Raw genomic sequence first — 16,041 nt, forward strand, 5'->3', positions numbered from 1 at the left:
CGATATCTGGCCGGAAATCGGGTAGATCTCGATCAGGCAGGTTAAAAAATCTAGTCGTTGATGCGGTCCCCAGACTGACTTTCCCTATACCCGTCGTTATAATTCAATCGTTTGGCCCCCAGGCCGCCGCGTATGCCATCCCACCGGCGATTTACATTTTCGCCGGTAGGACAGCAATTCAGGGAGATTAGTCGCCTGAGAAAAGGGAGATCTCCCTGTGTGCCAGAGCCCTTAGTTTGCACAGCAGATCGCAGATTAGGAATGTAATATATAGTGAGGTTCTAAAGAGCTTATCTGTTATCTTCTATTTAACCTGTGTTATTTAGCCCTACTTCAGGTATCTCCATTGCTACATCACATTTTTTAATAAACACAATAGAAGTGTTTCTGAAGTAAACAGGTCAGTTTTACCAGTGCAAGACAACAGTACAGTATATTTTAATTACATTAAAACATTTCATTTTTTGGTGTTATTGTTGGTGTATGGTATAAAACTTTCCTCAAAAGTGGAGTCTAAAGGTGGCCATACACTTTGTAATAATGATCTTTCCTGTGACCAATGGACTGTTTCCTCCCTCCAGTGACGTTCAGGGCTGAATAGTCAGATATGGAGGTAGAAACAATAGAAATTCTACTTCCACCTGCCAATTCCCTAAACGTAGATTTTGCTTGGGCGCCTGATCAAAATCTTTTAACCCACCTGATCGACGAGATGACTGAAATCCGCAGCCTTTGCAATATCAGTCATCTTATCAAGCTGCCATACACGCACTGAATATCGTGAACAAGGTTTCGTACGAAACCATCATCAAACTGGTGAATGAGAATAGTATTAAAGAAGCAAACTGATTGAATAAATGATCTGAATTATCCTGCTTGACTTATTCTCACTCTCTACAACCTTTGGAGCAACTTATGTTAAGTTTTCAAGCTTAGTACTGGTGGGAAACAATTACTAATGCTCTCTTTCAAAACCCCAAAATGAGCTTTCATTCATCTTGTCCATGTTGGAATAAAGTACGAATGGTACTTACCAATTAGATGCCTAGCAAGCCTTATCTGGTGCCTACTCATTAGTATAAATACTGAATGCTACACATAATGAGACAGAAGTGTAAATTCAGTAATACTAAATTAATCATTAGCATAGCAGTAGGAGTTGTGAAATGGATTAGTTTCCCTGTCAGGATCTGCATGTATTGTGGTTAATTCTACCCCCCACGTGCTTTCCCATCCTACATGCTTTTTGTAGTGGCAGTATGAAAGATATAAGGACTTGAAAACCTGGTAGGGCAATGACAAAAGATAGTAAACACATTAATACATATGAGTATATTTATCAAAGAGTAAACTCTGCTACCACCCTATACTATATATGATAAATATCCCCCTAAATATATGCAACTGAATAGAAAACTAGGCAGTTAACTTGTGGTGAACTCTATTTTCAGTCTGTGATGTATATGCCCCATAAAACTAGGATGCAGACCAATGTTAATGGTGCGTTTGATATCCTCTGCTTGTCTTCGGAATAGCATTATGTTTACAACATTTTCTTAATTCCTTTTATGTCTACTTCAAAGGCACCAATACAGTAATGCCTAGGTCGCATGGAGAGATAAAGAGCTGCTAGTCGGGGCAGAATGGGCTACTTGCCCTACTAAAAAAAATAAAACCTAGTGCCATCTGGCTAATAGCAGCAACTGCTAATCTTCTGGTATGACATTAGCCTAATATGCAATCTGCTAATTTGCTTCTTTTTAGCCAGTAAGCTTGCAGCGTGTAAGTAATTGCTGAGTATTATCAAAACTTGATTGTGCTGATTTTAAGGGCAATGAAACAGGGGACATGTTGAGCAACAAACATCTGAAATGCCCTCAATGGAAACTGGCGCAAAGCAATTTCACACAACTACACAATATGAGTAATTTACCAGCTTCACTTTAAGCTGGCCATACATGAGTACAGTCCTTAAGACTGACTCAGCAGCTTATCTGCCAGGATATGGTGACCTCCGACAGGCCTCCCTCACATGATATCTGGGCAAAAATTGGCCAGATGTTGATCAGAGAGGCTTGATTTTTGTCACATTTGGGACCACATTGGATTATTGATGCATTCCTTGCTACGACTTTTCCTATTCTCTTCATTGCAATGCATGGTTTGGCCCTAGCGCCGAACAATTACATTAGCAAGATATTGCCTACCCAATAATCGCCCACAATAATTCCTTGTGTTTATTTGCATATGTATGAGGCGGTCTCCTCAACCCTTTTGATTTATCTGTGGATCCACACCCCTGACTCTATCTAAGCTGAGCAGAAAACCCTGCACTACACTGATGAGCCCCAAGAAGGGTGAAACCAGTTGGTAGTTGGGAATTTGATCAGGTGTTTTCCTGGCTTCTGTTTTAAAAACCCAATGACTGAGCTTTAGCCTATAGGATAAACCAATGAATTCCAACAATTCCTTATTTTTATTTGCATACCGTATATACTCGAGTATAAGCCGATTTTTACCTAATTTTACCTAAGAAAACTGGAAAAACTTATTGACTCGAGTATAAGCCTATAGGGTGGGAAATGCAGCAGCTATTGCTAAGTTTCAATAATCAAAATAAATACTAATACAATTACATTAAATGAGGCATCAGTGGGGTATATGTTTTTAAATATTTATTTCAAAGAAAAACAGTAAATTAGCTCTGTAAGTGGAGAAGAGGGTCAACAAAAACAATATGGTATTAACAATGATACCTTAAGAGTACTACCCCCTTAGCTCAACCAGCAACCAAGCTAAAACACAAAGAGGTAAAATAATTCAAAACTATATATAGATTATATAGAATAATATAAGTGCAATGTCTAGTGCAGAATGGGACAGGTGAGAATGGTAGATGAATTTGGGAGTGGGCCAGGGCACTGGAGGGTCTGGTTGCGGGTGGCCTAATTTGCACACAAAAGACAGAGGGTGCTAGTCTGGAGGAACCCATGGCACCCCACTTGAGTATAAGCCGAGGGTGACTTTTTCAGCACATTTGGGTGCTGAAAAACTAGGCTTATACTCGAGTATATACAGTACATATAAGGGGGTCTCCTTAGTCCTTTTGATTTATCTACCTTTAGGAAACCCTCTCAACAAAGAGAAACAAGATGTAAGCTTATTCAGAAAAACCGAAATTAAATATGTAGCTGGCACAATTTTTATTACTGTAAGGTCTGGTGCAAAATAAACTTTTGGATTTAATAGTTTTTCCACAGAAGGGGCAGGTTTTTCTACAGTTTATTGCCTACTGTCAGATAGACTGCATGTTTTTCAGTGGTTTAAAATAGATAGTTGTGAGTTTAATCAAGCGTTGAGATGTTTTGGTGACTGTAGAAAAAATACAATACATGGATAAAAAAGTGTGCAGGAATTAGTAAAAAGAAAAAACATTTTCAAGATGTTTATATAGAGGTATGGGACCTACTATACAGAATGCTTGAGACTCTCCATACCTTTAGGGGTCTATTTATTATGCTGTAATTATGTGTAAAAATACCGTTTTTTATGTGGCCTGACAATGTGTGGAAAATGTTGTCACTGGTTTTTTAAAGCATTTTTTCTTCCGTCAGAACTTACGTAAAATAACGTAACAAAATTACATAGGTTTTTTTATGCAAATTTTGTTTTACACAGAATAATAAATAGGCCCCTAAGTGTACTAAAAATAATTTAAACATAAATGAAACCCCAGTGCTGGAGAACTGGGGTGGTAAAAATAAATGTGGATTCAAAGACAGCATGATAATAGTGTTATGCCAGTTTAAAAAGGACTTGATGGGGCAGAAGTTTCCCATAGAAAAATACACTTTAAAAAATATGTAATTCCCTACAAGCCCATTTACACAAACACACATCAAGATAAATAAAAACAGAGTCCAGTTAGTGGAAATTATGCTTCTGAAGTATTGGGAAACCAGAACAACCACAGAACAAATGCATAGACATGGAGAGGACGTACAATGCCTCTCAAATTGATCTTTGGATGGAATTCAACCTATAATCCCAGTGCTTCAATGCAGCAGTTTTTTTCCAATATCTGTCCATGTATGAGAACTACTGGATAAAGGTTTTTTCAGGTAATTGTAATTTATTTCTTTGCTTTTAAAAAATCTCCCCCTTTCCCAGTAGTTGTGTTTGGGTCTGAGACAGATCGTGTCATTCTTGGCAGAAATTCTATGGGATGGGGAATTGATTACATTTTTACTCCAGCCCTTAAGAGGGTTATAGCCCCAGTCCAGCCTGACTGTCAGATCCATCTTTCCTTGGATTGCAATGTTTATCTACCAGACAATAACTAAGCTAAACATCTCTGAGACACTGGATACCTCTGCATTAAAAAACATAATCTGTTGTCTAATTCCTTAATTGACCTAATAGCTCTTCAAAACCCAGATAATACTTGTCAAACACAAGTCAGAAGGAAACATCTTTAACAGCTGGACATAAGAACAAAATAAGAATATTGAGAGACTAGACACGTCAGAAGGAAACGTCTTTAACAGCTGGACTTAAGAACAAAATAAAAATATTGAGAGACTAGACAAGGCAATTATCTATACTTAAAACTCATTCATCCAGGTTAGAGGGCATGTATCCATCCATTTATGGAAAGCTTTATCTATTTAAGTGTGAAATAAGAGCTCACCAGAGGTGTATTTATCAATAGGTGAAAGTTAAGGTGACCATACACAGGCAAAGTTAAGCTGCCGATTTAAGTCCTTCATAGTTACATAGTTACATAGGGTTGAAAAAAGACCAGAGTCCATCAAGTTCAACCCATCCAAGCAAACCCAGCACACACAACCCACACCTACCAATCTATACACTCACATACATAAACTATATATACAACCACTAGTACTAACTGTAGATATTAGTATCACAATAGCCTTGGATATTCTGATTGTTCAAGAACTCATCCAGGCCCCTCTTAAAGGCATTAACAGAGTCTGCCATTACCACATCACTAGGAAGGGCATTCCCCAACCTCACTGCCCTCACCGTGAAAAACCACCTACGCTGCTTCAAATGGAAGCTCCGTTCCTCTAATCTAAAGGGGTGACCTCTGGTGCGTTGATTGTTTTTATGGGAAAAAAGAACATCCCCCAACTGCCTATAATCCCCTCTAATGTACTTGTACAGAGTAATCATGTCCCCTCGCAAGCGCCTCTTTTCCAGAGAAAACAACCCCAACCTCGACAGTCTAACCTCATAGTTTAAATCTTCCATTCCCTTTACCAGTTTAGTTACAGTCTCTGCACTCTCTCCAGCTCATTAATATCCTTCTTAAGGACTGGAGCCCAAAACTGCACCGCATACTCAAGGTGAGGCTTTACCAGGGAAAACCCCCAGATCCTTCTCCATTAAGGATACCCCCAACACACTACCATTCAGTAGATAGTTCGCGTTTATATTATTTCTACCAAAGTGCATAACTTTGCACTTATCAACACTGAACCTCATTTTCCAGTTTGCTGCCCAGTTTTCCAATTTTTTCAAATCGCTCTGCAAAGCGGCAGCATCCTGCATGGAACTTATAGTTTTGCACAATTTTGTGTCATCAGTAGAGATGTAGCGAACTGTTCGCCGGCGAACTAATTCGCGCGAACATCGGGTGTTCGCAAGTCCGCAAATTCGCGAACTTTTCGTGATGTTCGCAATTTGGGTTCGCCGGCACCGAAAAAATCGCAAAACTTACGATAACGGTACGAATGCTCCGAAAAAATCGCAAAACTTACGATAACGGTACGAATGCTCCGAAAAAATCGCAAAACTTACGATAACGGTACGAAAAAGTCGCAAAACTTACGATAACGTTACGAATGATCCGAAAAAGTCGCAAAACTTACGATAACGGTACGAATGATCCGAAAAAGTCGCAAAACTTACGATAACGGTACGAATGATCCGAAAAAGTCGCAAAACTTACGATAACGTTACGAAAGCTCCGAAAAAGTTGCAAAACATACGATAACGTTACGAAAGCTCCGAAAAAGTCGCAAAACATACGATAACGTTACGAAAGCTCCGAAAAAGTCGCAAAACTTACGATAACTTTACGAAAGCGCCGGAAAATACGAAAAAGTCGCAAAATTACCGATCATTTCGAAAAACGGCGTGTGTCAATTTTTCAGAGGTTTTTGCCCTTGATCCCCCTCCTGCATGCCACTGTCCAGGTCGTGGCACCCTTTAAACAACTTTAAAATCAGTTTTCTGGGCAGAATTTTTTTTTTTTTTTTTTTTTAAAGTTCGCCTTCCCATTGAAGTCTATGGGGTTCGCAAAGTTCGCGAATATTCGCAATTTTCGGCGGAAGTTCGCGAACAGGTTCGCGAACTTTTTTTTTGAGGTTCGCTACATCCCTAGTCATCAGCAAAAATAGAAACAGTACTGTCTATGCCCACCTCCAGGTCATTAATAAACAAGTTAAAAAGCAAAGGACCAAGGACTGACCCTGCGGTACTCCACTAACCACACTGGTCCAATTAGAAAATGTTCCATTTACCACCACTCCTTGTAATCTATCCTTCAGCCAGTTCTCTATCCAATTACAAATGTTATGTTCTAGGCCAATATTCCTCAATTTGATCATTAACCTTCTGTGAGGTACTGTATCAAACGCTTTAGCAAAGTCCAAGTAGATGAGATCAACTGCCATTCCAGCATCAAGGTTCCTACTCACCTCCTCATAAAAGGCGACTAAATTAGTCTGGCAAGATCTGTTACGCATAAAACCATGCTGGCACAAACTAATAGTATTGTGAACTGCAATGTATTCAAGTACCCTATCCCTTATTACCCCTTCCAAAAGCCTTCCTACTACTGATGTCAGACTAACAGGCCTGGGGGGGAGAGGCAAGGGGGGAGCGGACCGGAGAGAGTGAACGAGTGAGCGGGGGGTGGGTTACTGACAAAAGGAAGCGAGCGGACCGGAGCGGGTGGTGTGTGACAAGGGGGGGGGTTGTGCAGACGAGGATTTATGTTATGGATACAGATATCTCGATACATATAAGGACGCAGCTGCTGGGGGTGAGAGACACAGAAGGACGCGAGGGGGCGCAGGGAGGATGCTGGGGGGCACATGCGCAGTAGAGACAGTGAGGGAAAGGGAGTGGGCATGCCTTATTAAAGATGGCGGTGCCGTTCACTTAAACAAGTATGTAGAATATAGCAGTTGTATCTCTGTAAACCTTTCATTAGGCAAGCTAGAAATATAGCATTTTTACACAGCAATAGTAGTACTATTTAATAGTGTGCTTCATAGATTTTGACTTTCCTTGTCCTTTAAATCTGACTTTACATAAAGACAAACCCCTCCACCCTTTTTAATCACTCTGTCCCTCCTAAAAAGTGTATAACCATTTAAATTCACAGCCCAGTCGCATTTATCATCCCACCAGGTCTCAGTGATACCAATTAAATCCTAATTTTCAATACATGCAATAGCCTGCAACTCCCCTAATTTACCCGACAAGCTACGCGCATTAGCCAGCATGCAGCGGAGATTATTACTTCTCCCTCTGATGTTTACATTAGCTAATGGAGAGTTAGAGCTAAGGCAAATATTAGACTGTTTTCCTTGTAACGAAAGCTCCTTATCTGATAAACTATATGCCCCCCCTCACTCCTCCCCCACAACCCTTTGCTAGTCCCACTGCCCCATCTACACTAGCTTTCCTATAAAACTCTAGCTCACCCACCCCCCCTGTCTAGTTTAAACACTCCTCCAACCTCTTAACCATTCTCTCCCCTAGCACAGCATTGAGGTGCAATCCATCACGTCTGTATAGATTGTACCCCAAAGAAAAGTCAGCCCAGTGCTCTAGGAACCCAAACCCTTCCTTCCTACACCAAGACTTTAGCCATGCATTTAACTCCCTAAGCTCTCGCTGTCTCCCTAGACTTGCACGTGGCACCAGCAAAATTTCTGAAAAAATTACATTGGAGGACCTTTCCTTAATCTTAGAGCCTAGATCCCTGAACTCACTCTTTAAGGTCCCCCACCTACCGTTCATTTTGTCGTTAGTACCGATATGTACCAAGACAGCCGGGTCATGCCCAGCCCCTCCCAATAATTTATCAACCACATGCCGAACCCTGGCACCAGGAAGACAGCAAACTATTTGGTTGAAGCGATCTGCTCGACAGATTACCCTGTCCACTTTCCTAATGATTGAATCCCCTATAACCACCATCTGTTTAGGCCTAGCTCTGCTCTCCTCCCCACCACTTCTAGAGAAACTGGTCTCCTGGCTGTTAGAGAGATCAGCCTCATCTAGAACCACCAGTCCAGAGTTCACTCTCCCATCTTCTTCACACAATCTGGCAAATCTGTTGGGATGCACAAACCCTGGAGCAGCCTCCCGTTTCCTTTTCCCCACACTAGATTGTCTAACTGTCACCCAGCTTACTGCCCTATCATCCTTTTGTTGGTCCCGTCCCCCCATACTATCTGACCCCGCTAGCTCTTGTTCAGTAAGCCTACCCTGCCTGTGTGTGCCATACTCTGCCTTCCCTACCCTGCCTGTGTGTGCCAAACTCTGCTTGCCCTACCCTGCCTGTGTGTGCCATACTCTGCCTGCCCTACACTGCCTCTGTGTGCCATACTCTGCCTGCCCTCTGCTGCCTGTGTGTGCCATACTCTGCCTGCCCTATGCTGCCTGTGTGTGCCATACTCTGCCTGCCCTATGCTGCCTTTGTGTGCCATACTCTGCCTGCCCTATGCTGCCTGTGTGTGCCATACTCTGCCTGCCCTACCCTGCCTGTGTGTGCCATACTCTGATTGCCCTATGCTGTATGGCACACACAGGCAGCATACAGTGACACAATGCTGGCACTGCTCCGACAGTCTGCACAATGACTATATATTAAAATATTTTTTTAATTGCAGTACCACCTCAGTATATGTTCTTTTTGTAGTGTGCAGGGATTATTTGTGGGTTTCTACTGCTGTCTGAGGTGTGAACAGGGGAACAATGTGGGTGATTACAGGCTGAGCCTGAGGTGTGAACACTGCAGGGGGTGAACAATGCAGAGATTAAAAGGTGTGAACAACACAGGGGATTACATATTTAAACAATACAGAGGGATTACAACCTTAATCTGAGGTGTGAACCATGCAGGGGGGGGCAGTTAATTATAGTACTGATACCATTTAAAGCTTACACAAGAGTAAGCCATCAAAGCAACCAGACAGGTGGGGGCCACACAGTGGGGGGTCGCGGGCCGCCAGTTGGACAGCACTGCTCTAGTGCTCTAACGCGAGCCTCTAAAGTGGCAATTCGCTCACATCCACAACAGAGGTATGCACTTTGGAACTGTTGTGCACTGTGTCAGACCTTCAATGTTGCTGCCACTCATTCTCCCAGATACAGGAACAGTTAAACAAAAATAGGTGAAAGGACTTATAGTAAATACAAACTTAGTACCTTGTCTTTAACTCCTAGGGGGCTGATTTACTAATCCACGAATCCGAATGGGAAAAATTTGGATTGGAAAACGAACATTTTGCGACTTTTTCGTATTTTTTGCGACTTTTTCATAGCCATTATGACTTTCGTGAATTGTCGCGACTTTTTCATTGCCAATACAAATTTCGTGAATTGTCGCGACTTTTTCATAGCCATTATGACCGATCATTACGAAAAAAACGCATTCTGACGCTTTTCGGACGTTCGTGGATTAGTAAATGTGCCCCCTAGTTTGTAAACACTCCTGTGTTTATAACTCCACTTACAGAGCACCCACTAAATCCTGTGTTTATAACTCCACTTACAGAGCCCACACTTAAAGAGCAATCCCTTACAGAGCACCTACCACCAGAGCAAGCTCCACTGGAGTGCCAGTAGGTATTTATACAGTCTGTCCAGGTGAACTAATCAAACCCCACCCACCTCAAGCTGAGGGTAATTACAAAGGAATGTAACTTCTGGCAAACCTGCTGTAAGCCTTATAGTTTACCAAACTTTGTAAATTAGCACCAAAAACAACAATTACTTTTGAAAAAATTAAACCCAACAGTTAAAAAACACAATGATTTTGAATAAAGTTAGTAAAGAATACTTATCCCTTTTTTGTTGAATTGAAAAGCAAGTTGATTCAACCAGCCACCAGCCTGTTAGTAAGCAAGACTGATTTGGCAGCTTATCTACCAGTGTATGGGGACCCCCAACGCTGGATTGAGGACTGCATCTGCTCACTGATGCAGTCCTTGCTCCAATTGGTCCTAGTCCTTTTTTTGTTATTCAATCATTTGGCCGATTGGATTGCTCTGATATCACCCACCTTAGGTGGGCATATTGGTGGAAAGATCTGCTCATTTTGTGACCTTGCCAAACGAGCAACCAGCTTTAGAGTTCACTATTTAATAAATACGCCTCTAGAAATTAAATATTCCTGTAGGCAGTTTCACTTCTGCCTTTAGTAAAATGTTTAGTGGTCTTGGTTACTGCTGACCTCTGAAGTATGGGGGTTCACTTAATACTCCAGGAATGCCTTACATCCTTTCCTATACCAATACATTTCTTATAATATCCTTTATCCAATGGAATGTGGATGGGTTTGAATTTACAAGTTTTACTTTCATGTTTTGTTGGGCTATATACTTATTTTTTTATAGTGTTATTAGGGTCAGCAAACACACCTTTGCTAAAAATGCTATGTTCATTAAACTCACCTCCCCCTTCCCTTATATAAATAGATCAATTTGCTACGAGCTCCCTCTCTACCTTTAAATAAACCTCTCCCTTATCTAAGCAGCCATTGAGCACCTCATTATCAAGGGCTTCTCAGTGGACTGGTAATCAATTTTATCAGCTCCTTTGAAGTTCTTTGGGACCAGAAGTGACAGGAAGTACTATAGTGAAATTGACTTCATATTCTTGTTTAGTGCTAGAAATAACAGAAACCATAGATATTTGTAAAAGGAAAACTACACCCTCAAACAATGTAGATCTCTATACAAATATATTGCAGTAAACAGCCCATATGTAAAACACTGCTTCATCTAAATAAACAATTTTCTTGAAAATATACATTTTTAGTAGTATTTGTGGGCAATCCTAAATAGAATAAGACACAATAGGATATGATCACACTTTTTTTTGTGGATATAAACTCTTACCCACAGTTATGGTGGGTCCGGGTGCTCATGCCCCAGACCATTCAGCATTGGGAGCCATCACAGGAAATCAAATATGAAGATAGGCAGGCACTCCGAATTATTTGTTGCAAAAGGTAGATAAATGCAGCCAGTAGAAAATAGTTAAATTAAAAAAGTATAAATTTTATTTTATCCATATGTAAAAGCAAATAGCCTTACGCGTTTCATACCAATAGGGTACTTAATCATAGGCTGAATACATTAAACACAATACACAATATTTAAAGACAAATTGACCAATGAGATACATTTTGCAATCAGCCAATCAGACCAATAGGTCAATTGGTTAGGGAGAGTGGATAAAAAGTCTTAAATTCACATAAGGATATATTAGGCATTGTATACATTAAGTTTAAATATAGTCATAAAAAAGCTAGATTTAGATAATTATACATAGCAAGTAACATCATAGTCGTAGTTGAGTCCATGTGGTTGTCGAGTTTTTAGGAAAAAAATCCACTTTGTTTCTTTTCTAATTAACACTGAGGAAATATCGCCCCCTCTAGGGCTAAGGATAGCTCTATCTATCCCTATGACTTGTAAAAAAGACAAGGATCTATTTGAACATTCAGAGAAATGTTTCGCAACGGTGGTGAGACTGTTAACGTTAGCGATGTTCAGTACATGTTCTCTTATTCTATCTTTGAGTTTTCTACCTGTCTGACCGACATACTGTTTCATGCACTTAGTGCATGTAAGAAGATAAATGACATCTTTGGTGTTACAATTGATAAAATGTTTTATCTGATATTCTTTCATAGTTGTGGATGAAATGAATGAATCTGTTTTTTGTATATAATTACAAGTGATACATTGTCTGGATCCGCATTTATAGCACCCTTTTGTGGATAACCATGTGGTAGTGGGCTTTCTAGTGTGGATTAAACTTGGTGACAATAGATTACTTAGAGTTTCAGTTTTTCGAGTGATATATTTGTGTCCATTGTTAAGTATTTGTCTTAGAATAGGATCCGTTTTTAGGATGGTTAGGTTATTGTTGATTATTTTTTCTATCATTTTTTGTTGGGGACTATAGGTCAAAACACACGTCAAAGGTTCATTGTCCTTATTTTTAGCATATTTCTTATGTTTATATGTTTTTTGATTATGCTCATGATATCTATCAAAGAGATTTGATCTGTCTACAGATGCAGCTCGTTCAAAAGCTTTAACAATATTGTTCTTAGAGTACCCCCTATCTATCAATCTATGATATAGATCTGTGGATTTAGATACAAATTCTGAATCTTCAGAGCAGATTCGTCTTATACGTAGAAATTGGCTGTATGGAATGTTACAGATGGAATGCTTCGGATGGCAGGATGTAGCTTCTAATAGCGTGTTAGCTGAACAGTCTTTACGAAAAATTGTGCTTGTGACTGATTGATTAGATGTGCTCAAGGTAATATCTAAAAAGTTGATGCTGGTGTGATGTATTTCAGAAGTGAACTGTAAATTATAATTATTAATGTTGATGTGTTGAACAAATTGACTGAATTGTTTTTCTGTGCCTGACCAGATCATAATAATATCATCAATGTAGCGTCCATAATATTGAATGTGAGCAGAAAAAGGATTAATATCATTATAGATGTGTAAATCTTCCCACCAACCTAGGAATAGATTCGCATATGAAGGTGCGAATTTGGCACCCATGGCCGTGCCTCTACATTGTAAATAGTATTTATGGTCAAAATAAAAATAATTGTGTGTAAGAAGAAAGTGTATAGATTGTAATAAAAAAGTGATGAAATTTGATTCATATGTGCTGTATTGGTAAAGGTGATATTCAATGGCTTGTAAGCCAAGGACATGAGGAATACATGAATATAAAGAAGTAACATCAATTGAAGCCCATTTTAAATCTGTAGAATTCCATTGGTATTTATTCAAGGTATATAGTAAGTGACCACTGTCTTTAAGGTAGCTAGGGAGTCTTAGAACTAGTGGCTGTAGAAAATGATCTATGAATTCACAAAGGTTTTCGCCTAGAGAGCCTATACCTGCTATAATCGGCCGGCCCAATGGAGGTCTCTCTTTTTTATGTATTTTGGGTAAATGATGGAAGATGGCCGATTTTGGTGTATCATTTTTGATGAAAGTGGTGATTTTTTCATCTATAATGTTAAAATTCAGGGCTTCTTGTAACAATGTATCAAGCTCTAACTTGTATGCATATGTAGGATTTCTATCCAAAGGTAAGTATGTATCTTTATCTGCAAGTTGTCTGTAGGCCTCAGAAACATAGTCTGATTTGTTTAGTATAACGATCTGGCCTCCCTTGTCTGCTCTTCGGATAACTATATCGTTGTCTTTTTTTAAGATATTAAGTGCTCTTTTTTCTTTTTTGGTAAGGTTGCTATTAGTACATGAATCTTTTACTGTTTCATATAAATATGATAGTTCTATTTCTATGTTCTTCTGAAACATGTTAATAGTATTATCTCTCAAATGTGTAGGATAAAAGACAGATTTAGAAATAGAAAACTGCCATTATTTTAAGTATTAAGGGCTGCCCCCTCTGATTGTACAATTCACGGTGCACACAAACATAGCAAGGGCACACATACATGTAAGACCAAATGCTGTCTTTTACTTCCATACCGTTTCCTGTTATAGTCAGAGCTGCACTATTTCTGGTCTAAGGGAGCACACAGACCATCACAAAATGGTGGCACAAGTTAAAAGATGTAAAAAAACAATATTTCAAAAAAGAAGGAAAGGTAGAAATCAATGTGGGGTGTCAAATGTTAGGCACTAGTGATGTACAGGTCGGATCTCGGCACATCAATTGCGGGTCGCGGGCAGGTTCAGGTTAAGCTCTTCCGCTCACCCTCCCCGCCTGCGACCTAACACTGCCGACTTCTCCTTCTGGCTCTCTAATTTATAGGCGCGTGCTCGGCATGCCCCATCCCTTTTGTGACATCATTGTGGGGCAGGTGTGGGTCTATAAATAGAGGGAAGAAGCCATGTCGGGTTGGATTGGGAGTGGACAGACTTTCAGTTAAAATACTCTTGAATGTCCACCCATTGGTTAGTCCCCCAACTTTTTAAATCTTAAAGGGTGGGCCTGGCCACCTTAGGGCATTCTAGAACAATAGCAGATGGTTCCAAATGTCTTCATCTTGAACCCCCTGCTACTGCTCTAGAATGCCCTAGGGTGGCCAGGCCCACCATTTTAAAGCACTTGTATAGAAAAAGTATCCTCTGTGACTACTGGGGATGCCTGAAGGTATAGGTGGCTCAGTGGCAGCTGACTGATAACAATTTCATAAACTGAAAGGTCCCTTGTGTATTCCTAGCATTACAAAGAAAATGTATACAAATATTTGTGGAGGGTTCCCATGCCATAAATGTTTATCTTTTAATAAGGTTTAATAGATGAAACACAGTTCCCTTTCCCAATTGTAGAATATCAAGCCTGCAAGTATTGAATGCAAAATATAAGAACATAAAGAAGCATTGTTTGGTATGTGATAAATTGAAATTTCATGGTTTAGTACTGCAGGAGCTTATGCAGGAATAAATCAACTGCTTTGCATGGAATTTAATAGAAACAACAGTATGGCACTAAACTATTTTTGTGGGTGAATAAGTCACTAGGATTGGTTTATTTTGCGTAAACAAACATGGGAAATTTTTAATAAGCTCCTTGCATTCTCTGGGTTTTTTTTAGCAACTTGCCATAAAGTACATATATTAATAATGTATTTCTTATATAACTAAATTTACATTTGGCTTTGTGTCTTTAGAAATAATATGCATAGGCAGAATAAATGATTCACTTATTTTAATGACTCAAAAAGTTGACATTTTTAAAATTCATTTCTAGATTATGCCTTTCTGTCTACTAACAACAAATGAAACACCTTTTGGCAGCAACAGTCAAGTTATTAAGAAACATTTTTGTACCCTGTGCGTGTTTATGTGGCCCATCCACCAGCAAATATATTTTATCTACAAGACAAAAATTAATAAACAATTATCTACCTTATAGGGTCATGAATGGCTGCCTCCAGTAGGTGCAAAAGCAGTACCTATAACCTATTTGGGTTTCTAAAGCTAACAGTTTACAGCAGGGATCCCCAACCTTTTTTACCTGTGAGCAACATTTAAATGTAAAAAGAGTTGGAGAACAACACAAGCATGAAAACTGTTCCTGGGGTTACAAATAGGGGCTCTGACGGGTGATTTTGCAGCCCCTATATTGACTTGCAGCCTACAGGAGGCTCTGTTTGGCAGGACACCTGAAAAACACCAGAAAATTTGCCCAAAATCAGGAATTCAAAAATAAGCACTTGCTTTGACCTAACACTGGGAGCAACATCCAAGGGGTTGGTAAGCAACATGTTGCTCATGAGCCACTGGTTGGGGATCACTGGTTTACAGGAATAGAGCAATGGCACATTTTTTATACATGTAAATAAAACATTTTGCTGTTACTAGACCTTTGAATACTGAGTGCAGAAAAATCGATAGCAGCTGACAAAATGCTTAACACCTTGTATGAATTTCTTGTAGATTTTATATTGCAGAATCATCACATTCATGTACTAAACTACTGAAGTGTACACTTTACTTAATCAAAGCTATATGGCTTTTCTGAAAACAATATTTTGGCACAAACAGTGCCAATTGCATTAAAGTTCATCTAAATTTGCACAGCTAATAATATGTTGTGATAAATTACTTGTAAATTTCAAAATAAGGGAAACACCACAATAAACAGGAGGTACTGTATGGGGGACAAACAGTGTTAATGTTTGCTCCAACAACCATAAAAATTGTAGCTTTTCTGGCTGATTCCTGCAGAGGATAGACAAAATGCAGATGCACT

Source organism: Xenopus tropicalis, chromosome 5, assembly GCF_000004195.4.
Source record: "Xenopus tropicalis strain Nigerian chromosome 5, UCB_Xtro_10.0, whole genome shotgun sequence".
NCBI lineage: Eukaryota > Metazoa > Chordata > Amphibia > Anura > Pipidae > Xenopus > Xenopus tropicalis.